Source organism: Haliotis rubra, unplaced genomic scaffold (genome assembly GCF_003918875.1).
Source record: "Haliotis rubra isolate DU_JTF1 unplaced genomic scaffold, ASM391887v1 Scf127, whole genome shotgun sequence".
Taxonomy (NCBI): domain Eukaryota; kingdom Metazoa; phylum Mollusca; class Gastropoda; order Lepetellida; family Haliotidae; genus Haliotis; species Haliotis rubra.
In genome coordinates, this window is record NW_025765192.1 from 1093456 (window position 1) to 1108090 (window position 14635).

General features: G+C 44.0%; 1 protein-coding gene across 2 annotated transcripts in view; it reads right to left on the reverse strand.

Annotated features, from left to right (window-relative positions):
* The window catches only part of LOC124266631, a 34713-nt gene that overhangs the window by 6891 nt on the left and 13187 nt on the right, over positions 1 to 14635 (reverse strand). Inside the window, exon 1 of one of the 2 annotated variants that reach the window (XM_046701432.1) lies at positions 3557 to 3748. The exons of the other annotated variant lie outside the window; for it this stretch is intronic. The gene's annotated coding sequence lies outside the window, so the exon portion shown is untranslated. Of the gene's footprint in view, positions 1 to 3556; positions 3749 to 14635 lie in introns of those variants that run through there. 2 annotated transcript variants of the gene reach the window in all.

Sequence of the window (14635 nt, forward strand, 5' to 3'; positions counted from 1 at the left end):
TCTATCACACCTCACCAACCGACTACACCACATCGTGTCTACCTGCAACACACCTCCCCACGTATCTCTATCACACCCCGCTACCCGACCACACCACACTGTGTCTACCTGCAACACACCTCCCCACTTCACTCTCTCTCTACCACACCACACCGTGTCACCTGCAACCACCTCCCCACGCTTATCACACGACCACACCACACTGTGTCTACCTGCAACACACCTCCCCACTTCTCTCTATCAAACCCCGCTACCCGACCACACCACACTGTGTCCACCTGCAACACACCTCCCCACTTCACTCTATCAAACCCCGCTACCCGACCACACCACACCGTGTCTACCTGCAACACACCTCCCCACGTTTCTCTATCACACCCCACCCTACCACCCGACCACACCACATCGTGTCTACCTGCAACACACCTCCCCACTTCTCTATCACACCCCGCTACCCGACCACACCACATCGTGTCTACCTGCAACACACCTCCCCACTTCTCTCTATCACACCCCGCTACCCGACCACACCACACCGTGTCTACCTGCAACACACCTCCCCACTTCTCTCTATCACACCCCACCTACCCGACCACACCACACCGTGTCCCACCTGCAACACACCTCCCACCGTCTCTATCACACCCCGCTACCCGACCACACCACACTGTGTCCACCTGCAACACACCTCCCCACTTCTCTATCACACCCCGCCACCCGACCACACCACACCGTGTCCACCTGCAACACACCTCCCCACTTCCAACCTATCACACCCCCCCTACGTTCTGTCCATCTACCCGACCCACACCACCCCACTGTCCACCTATCACACCCCTCCTGCAACCACCTCCACACCGTGCCCACCCGCCACCTCCCACTTCTATCACACCCCGCCACCCGACCACACCACACCGTGTCTACCTGCAACACACCTCCCCACTTCTATCACACCCCGCCACCCGACCACACCACATCGTGTCCACCTGCAACACACCTCCCCCACTTCTCTCTATCACACCCCGCCACCCGACCACACCACACTGTGTCTACCTGCAACACACCTCCCCACTTCACTTCATCACCCCACCGCCACCCGACCACACCACACCGTGGCTCCACCTGCAACACCCTACCTCCCACTTCTATCTACACCCCTGCTACCCCTCACCACCGTGACCTGCAACACACCCCACTTCTCGTCACACCCTACCTGCAACACACCTCCCACACCTCTCCACTCACTCTATCACACCCCGCTACCCGACCACACCACATCGTGTCTACCTGCAACACACCTCCCCACGTTTCTCTCTATCAAACCCCTACAAACCCGACCACACCACACCGTGTCTACCTGCAACACACCTCCCCACTTTCTCTATCAAACCCCCTACTACCTGACCACACCACACTCGTGTCCACCTGCAACACACCTCCCCACTTCTCTCTATCACACCCCGCTACCCGACCACACCACATCGTGTCTACCTGCAACACACCTCCCCACGTTTCTCTATCAAACCCCGCTACCAGACCACACCACATCGTGTCTACCTGCAACACACCTCCCCACTTCTCTATCACATCCCCGCTACCCGACCACACCACATCGTGTCTACCTGCAACACACCTCCCACGCTTCTCTATAAAACACCCCCCCACTACCACACCACACCACATCGTGTCTACCTGCAACACACCTCCCCACTTCTCTCTATCAAACCCCGCTACCCGACCACACCACACTGTGTCTACCTGCAACACACCTCCTCACTTCTCTATCACAGCCCGCTACCCGACCACACCACATCGTGTCTACCTGCAACACACCTCCCCACTTCTCTATCACACCCCGCTACCCGACCACACCACACTGTGTCTACCTGCAACACACCTCCCCACTTCTCTCTATCACACCCCGCTACCCGACCACACCACACTGTGTCTACCTGCAACACACCTCCCCACTTCTCTCTATCACACCCCGCTACCCGACCACACCACACTGTGTCTACCTGCAACACACCTCCCCGCTTCTCTCTATCACATCCACCACCCGCCACCCGACCACACCACACTGTGTCTACCTGCAACACACCTTCCCACGTCTCTCTATCACAGCCACCACCCGCCACCAGACCACACCACATCATGTCTACCTGCAACACACCTCCCCACTTCCCTCTATCACACCCCGCTACCCGACCACACCACATCGTGTCTACCTGCAACACACCTCCCCACTTCTCCCTATCACACCCCGCTAACCGACCACACCACACTGTGTCTACCTGCAACACACCTCCCCGCTTCTCTCTATCACATCCACCACCCGCCACCCAACCACACCACACTGTGTGTACCTCCAACACACCTCCCCACTTCTCCCTATAACAACCCGCCACCCGCCACCAGACCACACCACATCGTGTCTACCTGCAACACACCTTCCCACTTCTCTCTATCACAGCCACCACCCGCCACCAGACCACACCACCCTGTGTTTCTACCTGCAACACACCTCCCCGCTTCTCTCTATCACAGCCACCACCCGCCACCCGACCACACCACACTGTGTCTACCTGCAACACACCTCCCCGCTTCTCTCTATCACACCCCGCCACCCGACCACACCACACTGTGTCTACCTGCAACACACCTCCCCGCTTCTCTCTATCACAGCCACCACCCGCCACCCGACCACACCACACTGTGTCTACCTGCAACACACCTTCCCACGTCTCTCTATCACAGCCACCACCCGCCACCCGACCACACCACACTGTGTCTACCTGCAACACACCTCCCCGCTTCTCTCTATCACAGCCACCACCCGCCACCCGACCACACCACACTGTGTCTACCTGCAACACACCTCCCCGCTTCTCTCTATCACACCCCGCCACCCGACCACACCACACTGTGTCTACTTGCAACACACCTCCCCACTTCTCTCTATCAAACCCCGCCACCCGACCACACCACACTGTGTCTACTTGCAACACACCTCCCCACTTCTCTCTATCACACCCCGCCACCCGACCACACCACACTGTGTCTACCTGCAACACACCTCCCACTTCTCTCTATCACATCCACCACCCGCCACCCGACCACACCACACTGTGTCTACCTACCTGCAACACACCTCCCCGCTTCTCTCTATCACAGCCTCCACCCGCCACCCGACCACACCACATCGTGTCTTCATTGCACTATTAAGTAATTGATTTCATTTCACGCACATCTCTACAGGCTATTGTTATTGCCTGCACACTAAGCCAATATTCGTTGGAAATAGAAACATACAAACAAATTAATGTGTACTACATATTATTTTCATGAAACGTAATTGTTCGTGATAGCATGGTACTGTTTTACTTGAACATACACCACTGTCATTAACCCGTTATTTGTTAGTATATCGTGACAGTATTCAGTATACTTTCTAAGCGACCATTTCTTTTATAACTAATGCCCAGCCAGCTGGTCAAATAAGTTACAGTTCTAAACGTCTTTTAGCATGATGATGAAATTAAACATAATTACTTACCGTTTCAACAATTCCTTAGAATATGAACCATGAAATACCACACGTACAACTGTACAGAAATAGGTCCATACTATACTCAGCTGTCTAGCTACAGATCGATTGCTTACGTCACTCTACTGGTGTGCACACTCTCACACTCAGTGTTTAAGTGCAACAATTCTGGCGTAGATAAGTATGTAAGCTACTATAACGGGTGACAGGCTGATACTTGTCTGAACACTATATTGTCATGTCATTTTTCATATGTGGAACGAGCCCATGTAAATGACGCGAACCGGCATGTGTCGGACAAATAAGAATAGAAAGACAGAACAATGGAAAAGTGAAGTGAAAGGGAAAATGATAACTAAAGCAGAGAGCGGCTGGACTGACGGGCATTCGAGAAAAATATTTAGTTTTATGGTGTGGATACCCCTTACACACATCGACATAACAATAGAATGCATCCGTGTGTGAGTGCGTGAGTTTGGTTTTACGCCGCTTTTAGTAATATTCCTGTAATATCACGGCAGGGGATATCAATGGGCTTCATTGTACCCATATTGGGAATCGAACCCGAGCGAACGCTTTAACCACTAGACTACCCCACCGCCTCTCATCCGTGTGTGAGTGAATCCGCCAAATACATCAACCTATTCAAAGACATTTCTCAATTCTGGAGAATGGAATCGGTAAACCAGTGGTTGATGAGAAGAGCACCATTCCACTTCAGAACAAACCCACGCCCTCGGTCTGACCACACCCTCGCACCTAGTCCACAGTTGTCTGATTTAATAACAAACAGTGAGGTGAATTCCAATAATGTGTTCTTAAAGCAACAAATGTATTAAACAAGTAATAGACTAGAATGTTGTTTAACGCCGCACTCCGACTTCGTTTTCGTTCAGTTGGTACCGGACATGCGTGAATGACTGATAGCATGGACAATAGTCACAAGTTGAATAAAACATTTTGCTCTTATCATGCAGTTAGCTGATTTTCTGCAATTTCTGTTTTTCCGGGTAAATTTATTTCCTCATGCCTTTTCCACGAAGAACGATAATAGGACATTCGGAGAAGCATTATCTAAACAATATCTGTTACATCTGCGCTATAATAAATCGCACAACAAGTCGCATTTGACCTTTAATGATGGATAATCATCTAAGATCTATAACTGACATATCACATTCATTCTGGTACCGAAGAGAATATTCACTGTGTTACTGACGGGTGGTATTCATTCGGTTACTGACGTATGGCATTCATTCTGTTACTGACGGGTGGCATTCATTCTGTTACTGACGGGTGGCATTCATTCTGTTACTGTCGGGTGGCATTCATTCTGTTACTGACGTATGGCATTCATTCTGTTACTGACGGGTGGCATTCATTGTGTTACTGACGTATGGCATTCATTGTGTTACTGACGTATGGCATTCGTTCGGTTATGACGTATGACATTCATTCTGTTACTGACGTATGGCATTTATTCTGTTACTGACGTATGGAATTCATTCTGTTATGACGTATGGCAATCATTCTGTTACTGACGTATGGCATTCATTCTGTAACTGACGTATGACGATTTCTAAGATCCTTTGCTGAATCATCCATTGACACTAATGTGACTGATTAGCAGCCGTGTCTTGCATAACCGGCTATGTTAATGTCCGAGGTGCCTTTGTCGTCTGGCTGTTGAGAAGAATAACGCATGCTTTATTTTATGTAATGAGTGTAGAGGGTGAATTTTCTAATAAATCCATTTCTTCACCGATTTCGTTCAAATTTGAAATATAATTTACTCATTACATATAAAAACAACATACAGGTGCAAAAATCTAGATTTTTATTCTTTTAAATTATTGTCCAAACAGTGATTCGAACCACTGTGGAATAATGAGCTTTGTACCAGTTGCATGAAATGTATCAGTTACGAGCAAATGAACGTTCAATGGTTGACTTGTACGCCACATGTACATAACATTACTCGCGCTTATCATGCAGGTTTGCATTTAAAGGACATTAGCGTTGCACAAGCCGTTAGAAAAGTGTCTCGTCACCCCAAATACCCGGGCTTGATAGTGGCTACGTGTAGCTCTACGGGGGACAAGGAGAAGATCCTCGAGGAAAAGAAGAGATTGACTAACAGTAGAAACTTAGGAATGGGCACATAACACCAGACAAGCCAGTGCAACAACGCATTTTAGAATCCAACATGAGGGTGTTAGCCGGGACAGTTGGGGGTGGTAAACTCAGTGTGTCTGGTCTTAAGCTGTACAAAAGGGGCAGGTCAGCTGGACACTGGGGCCGCGAAGAAGAGGAGGAGCAATACCCGCGGTTCCCCCGGGACAAAAACCAGGCGAGAACAGAGAGCAACAACAACGTAGATCGGAGGGATGTCCAGTACAACCAGAAATTATTGAGAATTTAAAGATTGTAATTTTGTTATTTTTTTCACTCATTACTCACGTATTAAATGTGAATATTAGCAGAACATAACTCCAGATTCAAAAACAGGTGAACAGTTAGTATTTTGTCATGTCACCATGGGCAGCAATGCAGGCTTCAATGCGGCGGGGCATACTAGTACTGATCAAAGAAGTTAGAAAGTCGTGGTCCATGCTGTCCCAATATCGGACCACCTCTTCTTTCATTTCAGCAATATTTGTCAGATTTTTCTTATTGACACTTTCCTTCATAAGTCCCCAAACATTTTCTATTGGATTTAGGTCAGGGCTATAGCTTGGTCAATCTAATAATGTCATATTTTGGGTCCGAAACCAGGCCTGTGAATGCTTTGAACGATGTTTTGGATCGTTGTCCTGCTGGAAAATCCAAAAATGTCCATAGAACACGTGAGCATATGGAAGTAAATGTCCTTCGAGAATATCTGTGTACCGCTCACTGTTCATATTCCCTTCAAATACATAGAGGGGCGTTGCCCCTAACACAGATATGCCACCCCACACGTTAAATTTCGGACTGTACTTTGGGCGCTGATACAAAGGTTTTTCAGTTTGTTTGGTCCAGAATTTCAGTGTATTAGGAAATAGCCACACAGAACTTTCATCTGAGAAAATCACTTTGTCCCAGTTAAAATTTCTATGCTGTAAGCACCAGTTCAATCTTCGCTCCTTTTGTTCAGGTTTCATGATCGGTGATGGAATTCCTCGACATTTCTGCCAACCCATGGCATGCAACTCAGTTCTAATTGTCTCCTTACAGACAGCCACATTTCCTCTATCAATCATATCCAGCCTTAAGTTTTCTAAACTCCTTTGTTTGTTTTAGAAACAAGAATACCAAGCCGCCTCCTGTCACCGACAGTCAATTTTCTGGGCCTACCTGCGCCTCCCTGGTGCTCAATGCCATATCTATTTGCAATATTTTTCAAAACACGATAAACAGTGGACAAAGGGATGCCTGTTCTACTTGAAATCACTTTAGCTGATCTGATGTCCTTGTTATAATACTCTACAATCAACTTCCTCTTCTCTAAATCATCCATACTGAGGATCACTGAAAATGTCGTCTGCTAGCAAGTAAACAAAGGGAGATAACTCTTCACAAACTAATGAAAAAGGATTAACGGAGTTGTCTCTCTTGAATGAAACCAAGCACTTGATAGCTGGTCAAGGTTGTTTATACTAGAAATCCAATTAAACATATTCCTAAAATTCTCAATAATTTCGGGTCATACTATATACGCACGTGGTAATGTTGATCAACGAAGATCACGTGACCAGTGCCATCGACCAATCAACGCTCCGCACGCACCAACTAGCGATCACCAAACCCGGCTGCCAACAGCAGGGACACGCGCTCCAAGCAGAGGTACACATAGATAGGTACGCGGTGGGTTTTGGAATGTTGGAGGGTGGGACACTGACTTAATTTCCGAGAATCATCGATTGAGATCGACATGTGTTATTGAAAATAACTTTGACATAATTGGTATTGCAGAAACCTATCTTGTAAATAACAAAACTATTACAGTTGACGGTTACAATTGGTTTGGACAAAATAGAAACAGAACTCACATTATAGCCAAGCGAGGATCGGGTGGTATCGGTTGTTTAATAAAAAAAGATATATGTGAAAAATACAATGTGAATATTTTAGACAAATCGTTTGAAGGCATTTTATGGTTGAGATTGGTGTGTAAACACAGCAATGAAACTGTACTGACGGCATGTGCACGTGTGTGTGTTACCTGCCACCAGAAAACTCAACAAGAGACATCGACGCTTTGGAGTTTTATGAAACGTTGTTATTAAATGCCAATAACTATAATACATTGTTATGTTGTTGATGATGTTATTAATGCCCATAGCCGTGCTTTAATTAAATTTTTGATTAATGTCAATTATGGTATTATTAATGGTAGAGATTGTAAAAACAATGATACACATATGTATCAAATAGAGGCACTTCAGTGGTAGATTACTGCTTGACTGCATATGAATCGTTGACAATTTTTCACGGATTTTGAAGTGGTTAGACCAAACGTTGTAGCTACATCAGCAGGATGCACTGGATCTATAGACCCTACTTATATTTTCAAGCTGGATCACTCTTGCATATGAATCGTTGACAATTTTTCACGGATTTTGAAGTGGTTAGACCAAACGTTGTAGCTACATCAGCAGGATGCACTGGATCTATAGACCCTACTTATATTTTCAAGCTGGATCACTCTATGTTGAAGTGGAACATGACACTGGAAATGGGTACAACGCATTCGACTTTCACCAATGATAATGCTATTCCAGTTACGTCTGTTAAATTTGACTGTTCAAGAATTCCAGAGCAATTCTGTAGTTCAACGGAGTCAGGTCTGAAACTAGATAAAGTCATTAGTGCTTTGGAAGTCTCAATAAAAGACAAAACGTCTATCAATATGGCTTTTGAATCTTTCGCCGAGGTTGTATGATGTGAGATGAAAGGAATCCTTCCGTCAAGAGCAGTTGTGCATTATTCGGTGAGAAAGAAATTTAAATGTAAATACAAGAAACAGTGGTGGAATTTGGAGTTAGCTGAGCTATGGAAAAACCTTTGTGAAGAAGAATTGTTATGGTGCAAATCTAATGGTCCCAGGAAAAAGCATCTAAAGAGTATATACGTTGCAAGAAGAACAACTTTCGATAAGAAATGCAAACGCGCTAAACGTGCCCACGTTAAGAAAACGCTTCTTGAGATGGAGGAACTTTGCGAATCAGACCCTGGAGAGTTCTGGAGGAAAATCTGTGTGTGTATTGTGTGCAGTGCTGCATATGTGTTTTGAGTATAGTACTAGTTGTGTGTATTGCGTGTAGTACTGCTTGTGTGTATTGTGTGCAGTACTAGTTGTGTGTATTGTGTGTAGTACTAGTTGTGTGCATTTTGTGTAGTACTGCTTGTGTGTATTGTGTGTAGTACTGCTTGTGTGTATTGTGTGCAGTACTAGTTGTGTGTATTGAGTGCAGTACTAGTTGTGTGTATTGAGTGTAGTACTAGTTGTGTGTATTGAGTGCAGTACTAGTTGTGTGCATTTTGTGTAGTACTGCTTGTGTGTATTGTGAGAAGTACTGCTTGTGTGTATTGTGTGCAGTACTAGTTGTGTGTATTGAGTGCAGTACTAGTTGTGTGTATTGTGTGTAGTACTAGTTGCGTGTATTGTGTGCAGTACTGCTTGTGTGTATTGTGTGCAGTACTAGTTGTGTGTATTGTGTGCAGTACTAGTTGTGTGCATTTTGTGTAGTACTAGTTGTGTGTATTGAGTGCAGTAATAGTTGTGTGCATTTTGTGTAGTTCTGCTTGTCTGTATTGTGTTTAGTACTGCTTGTGTGTATTGTGTGCAGTACTAGTTGTGTGTATTCTGTGCAGTACTAGTTGTGTGTATTGTGTGTAGTGCTGCTTATGTGTATTGAGTGTAGTACTGTTTGTGTGTATTTAGAGTAGTACTGCTTGTGTGTATTTTGTGTAGTACTAGTTGAGTGCATTTTGTGTAGTACTAGTTGTGTGCATTGTGTCTACTACTACCTGTGTGTATTGTGTGCATTACTAGTTGTGTGTATTGAGTGTAGTAAGGCTTGTGTGTATTGTGTGTAATGCTAGTTGTGCGTATTGTGTGCAGTGCTAGTTGTGTGCATTGTGTGCAGTACTGGTTCTGTGTATTGTGTGTAGTACTGCTTGTGTGTATAGAGTGTGGTACTAGTTGTGTGCATTGTGTGTAGTACTGCTTCGGTGCATTGTGTACAGTACTAGTTGTGTGTATTGTGTGTAGTACTGCTTCGGTGCATTGTGTACAGTACTAGTTGTGTGTATTGTGTGTAGTACTGGTTGTGTGCATTGTGTGTAGTACTAGTTGTGTGCATTGTGTGTAGTACTGCTTCTGTGTATTGTGTGTATTGTGTGCAGTACTAGTTATGTGCATTGTGTGCAGTACTAATTGTGTGTATTATGTGTAGTACTGCTTGTGTGTATTGTGTGTAGTACTAGGTGTGTGCATTGTGTGTAGTAATGCTTGGGTGTATTGTGTGTAGTACTGCCTGTGTGTTTTGTGTGTAGTACTGCTTGTGTGTAGTACTAGTTGTGTGCATTGTGTGTAGTAGTGCTTCTGTGTACTGTGTGTAGTACTGCTTGTGTGTTTTGTGCGTAGTACTGCTTGTGTGTATTGTGTGTAGTGCTAGTTGTGTGTATTAAGTCTATTTCTAATTGTGTGTAGTACTTATGTGTATAGTGTGTAGTACTTGCTTTGTGCATTATTTGTACTTTTAGATGTGTGTATTGTGTGTGTAGTATTAGTTTGTTTGTATTGTGTGTAGTACTGCTCGTGTGTATTGTGTTGTACTGCTTGTGTGTATTGTGTGTAGTATTAGTTGTGTGTATTGTGTGTCTAGTATTAGTTGTGTGTATTATGTGTAGTGCTAGTTGTGTGTATTGCGTGTAGTACTAGTTGTGTATATTGTGTGTAGTACCAGTTGTGTATATTGTGTGTAGTACTTGTGTGTATTGTGTGTTGTACTTGCTTTGTGCATTATTTGTACTTTTAGATGTGTGTATTGTGTGTGTAGTATTAGTTTGTTTGTACTGCTCGTGGTTATTGTGTGTAGTACTAGTTGTGTATATTGTGTGTAGTACTAGCTGTGTTTATTATGTGTAATAACGGTTATGTGTATTGTGTGGAGTGCTGGTGTGTATTGTGTGTAGTACTAGTTTGTGTTTATTGTGTGTAGTACTAGGTGTGTTTATTAAGTGTAATACCGGTTATGTGTATTGTGTGGAGTGCTAGTGTGTATTGTTTTTAGTACTGTCTATGTCTATTGTTTTTAGTGCTAGGTGTGTGTTTTTCGTTACGTACTGCTTGTGTGTATTGTGAGTAGTACTAGGTGTTTGTATTATGTGTAGTACTAGGTGTTTGTATTATGAGTAATACCGGCTATGTGTATTGTGTGTAGTACTGCTCGTGTGTATTGTGTGTAGTACTAGCTCTGTATATTGTGTGTAGTACTAGGTGTCTTTATTAAGGTGAGGTGAAATTGGATTTAACGTCGTGTGAGAATATTTCGCTCATATGACGACGTCTTTATTAAGTGCAATACCGGTTATGTGTACTGTGTGGAGTGCTGGTGTGTATTGTGTGTACTACTGGTTTGTGTGTATTGTGTGTAGTACTGCTTGTGTGTATTGTGTGTAGTACTAGCTGTGTATATTGTGTATAGTACTAGGTGTCTTTATTAGGTGTAATACCGGTTATGTGTCCTGTGTGAAGTGCTAAGTGTGTATTGTGTGTACTACTGGTTTGTGTGTATTGTGTGTAGTACTGCTTGTGTGTATTGTGTGTAGTACTAGCTGTGTATATTGTGTATAGTACTGCTTGTGTGTATTGTGTGTAGTACTAGGTGTTTGTATTATGTGTAGTACTAGGTGTTTGCATTATGAGTAATACCAGTTATGTGTATTGTGTGTATTACTGCTTGTGTGTATTGTGTGTAGTACTGCTTGTGTATATTGTGTGTAGTACTAGCTGTGTATATTGTGTATAGTACTAGGTGTCTTTATTAAGTGTAATACCGGTTATGTGTACGTGTGGAGTGCTGGTGTGTATTGTGTGTACTACTGGTTTGTGTGTATTGTATGTAGTACTAGCTGTGTATACTGTGTATAGTACTAGGTGTTTGTATTATGTGTAGTACTAGGTGTTTGTATTATGAGTAATACCGGCTATGTGTATTGTGTGTAGTACTAGATGTGCGTATTGTGTGTAGTACTAGTTGTGTATATTGTGTGTAGTACTAGTTGTGTATATTGTGTGTAGTACTAGTTGTGTGTATTGTGTGTAGTACTAGTTGTGTGTATTGTGTGTAGTAATAGTTGTGTGTATTGTGTGTAGTAATAGTTGTGCGTATTGTGTGTAGTACTAGTTGTGTGTATTGTGTGCAGTACTGGTTGTGTGCATTCTGTGCAGTACTGGTTGTGTGTATTTATGTATTATTAGTTTGTTTAATGCGTGTATATTATTTGTGTTGAAAGGCGATTAATGGAAAACAGGTGTTTAGCCAGTGTTTCGTCACTGAAAGAAATCTTTATATAAAACAACATGTTCCGTAATACTGCGTTATTGGCGCATTAGGGACCTTACCTCTGAAAGGTAATTAGGGAACAACAACCTTTTTTGGATGTTGTTCTAAGACAATTTTGCTGAAACAATCAAGGATATTTTCGACATTTAGTGAAACGTTAGACCCCAATGCCTCAACACCTGACATCATGGGTGGGATAGCCCTGTGGTTAAAGCATGAGCTTATCACGCCAATGCATGGGTTTGATCCTCCCATTGGTAAGTTGTGAGATATCACAGGATACAACTGTATCTTATTCGTAAACGCTAAACCTACATATGCTCGAATATAATTCGACCCGTGAAGGTCCGGGTTAGAATATTGATCTTCAGTAACCCATGCTTGTCGTAAGAGGCGACTAACGGGATCGGGTGGTCCGGCTCGCTGACTTGGTTGACACATGTCCTCGGTTCATAGTTGTGCAGATCGATGCTAATGTTGTTGATCACTGGAGTGTCTGGTCCAGACTCAATAATTTACAGACCGTCGCCATATAGCTTGAATATTGCTGAGTGCGGCGTAAAACTCAACTCACACAACTCACTTGAGTATAATTCCGGTAATCCGGCGAACTTAAAAATAAGGTGGGACGATGGGGTTAAAACGCTCGCGTGTCACATGGATTACCCGTGTCGGGTTTCCCACAAAGGTACAATGTGTGAACTCCATATCAGGCGTCCGCCGCAGTGATTGTGCTGGTACATGAATAACATGGGCGTATATTGCAAGCCACATTGCATCCAATTTGTCCTCGCCATTTCATGGACACGATGTGACAGGTAGTAAGTATTCTATTTCACAAGCAGGGTGAAAAACTAAACTGTTATATTGTCTAGAACTGTGCAGAGACATTTCAGTCGAGTTGTAAACTATTAAATGTGAGATACATAATGCTTACGTTAATTCAACTATGCTTCGTATTCTGAGGTTTTTAGTGTGCTCAAAACGCTTAGACAGAAATAACTGAAGTAAGGATAACCTCGTCACGTGACCATGCCGTCTCCGGTTCGGGTTTATGTTACCCCTGATACTAACAGTTAGTTACGTAGATCGATGCTCATGCGGCTGATCACTGGATTGTCTGGCTGGAATGTTGCTGAATGCTGAAGATTAACCTCACTCACTCAACAGTTAACACACCCAACAGTCGTCACGCTGAAGACCCGGGTTCGATTTCCCACATGGGTACAATGTGTGAAGAACATTTCTGGTGTCCCCCGCCGTGATATTGCTGGAATATTGCTAAAAGCGGACGTAAAATGACGAAGAACGCCTTGACACCTCATTGAGTGTGAGAACTGAGTGAGCGAATATGCTCGCCACGTTAAACACTATTGCCTCTAGGAGAATTGTCTTCATACAAAGTACCCACTTGAGGGATTAAACCTCCGTAGGACAAGTAAACTTGTATGTATGGATATATTATACCTTTAGTTCAAATAGAAATCCTACTTGTGTTGTTGGGTTATTATGGTTTTTTGGTTTGATGTCGACGTTTGACGATGTTCTGGACTAGACAACCCGGTGGCTGACATCATGAGCATCGATCCACGCATCTAGGATACGATGACATGCATAAACTATGTCAGTGGGTGAACACCGAGCAAGTTACTTGCCTCTAACGACAAGCATGGTTCGTTTAAGACTCGGATATTCATGGGACTTCGAGAACATAACGGTAAAAAATGACCACCTGGGAGGACTGACTGACTGGCTGAGTATGGTTTTATGCCGTTTTTAGCAATATTCCAGCAATATCACGGCGGGGGACACCAGAAATGGGCTTCACAAGTTGTACCCATGTGGGGAATCGAACCCGGGCCTTCGGCGTGACGAGCGAACGTTTTAACCACTAGGCTACCCCACCGCCCCCCACCTGGGAGGAATGGAATGGGAGGAATATACTTTAACCCGCATATAACATGACTCTGTTGTGTTTACCTTCGAATTCAAGTATCCTGTTTGTCAAAGTGTTTAACTTTTGTCTAAAAGACGGGAATACCTAAAATAGTACACATGTGCTTTAAGTGTGGAAAGAATATTGACACGTTGTATGATATATGCATTCACAAAATCTAATACTAAAGAGAGTATATCAATTCTTGAACTCAGAGGCAACACTGCATTGACATGTTAGGCATCGGATCGGATTAATTTTATGACTTACAGATCGATGCTCATGATGTCAGTCACAGGATTGTCTGGCCCAGAAGCGATCGTTTACAAACCGCCGTCACATAGTTGGAATATTGCAGAGTGGGGCGGTAAACATCAAACAAATATCAGACTAGGTGAGGGTAAGAAGAGGTTATCAAATGTGTAGCTGATAATCTAATCTAATTAATATCTTTCACCTGACTATGTCTATCTCAGCGATGTATGTTGAGAGGATGGGAGTTTGTGTATGCAATGTGACCATTCAGCAACACCACACACACGGAAACTTCTCACAGATTTGATTATGAAAGTAGCATTTCCGGTAGGGGAGACACAC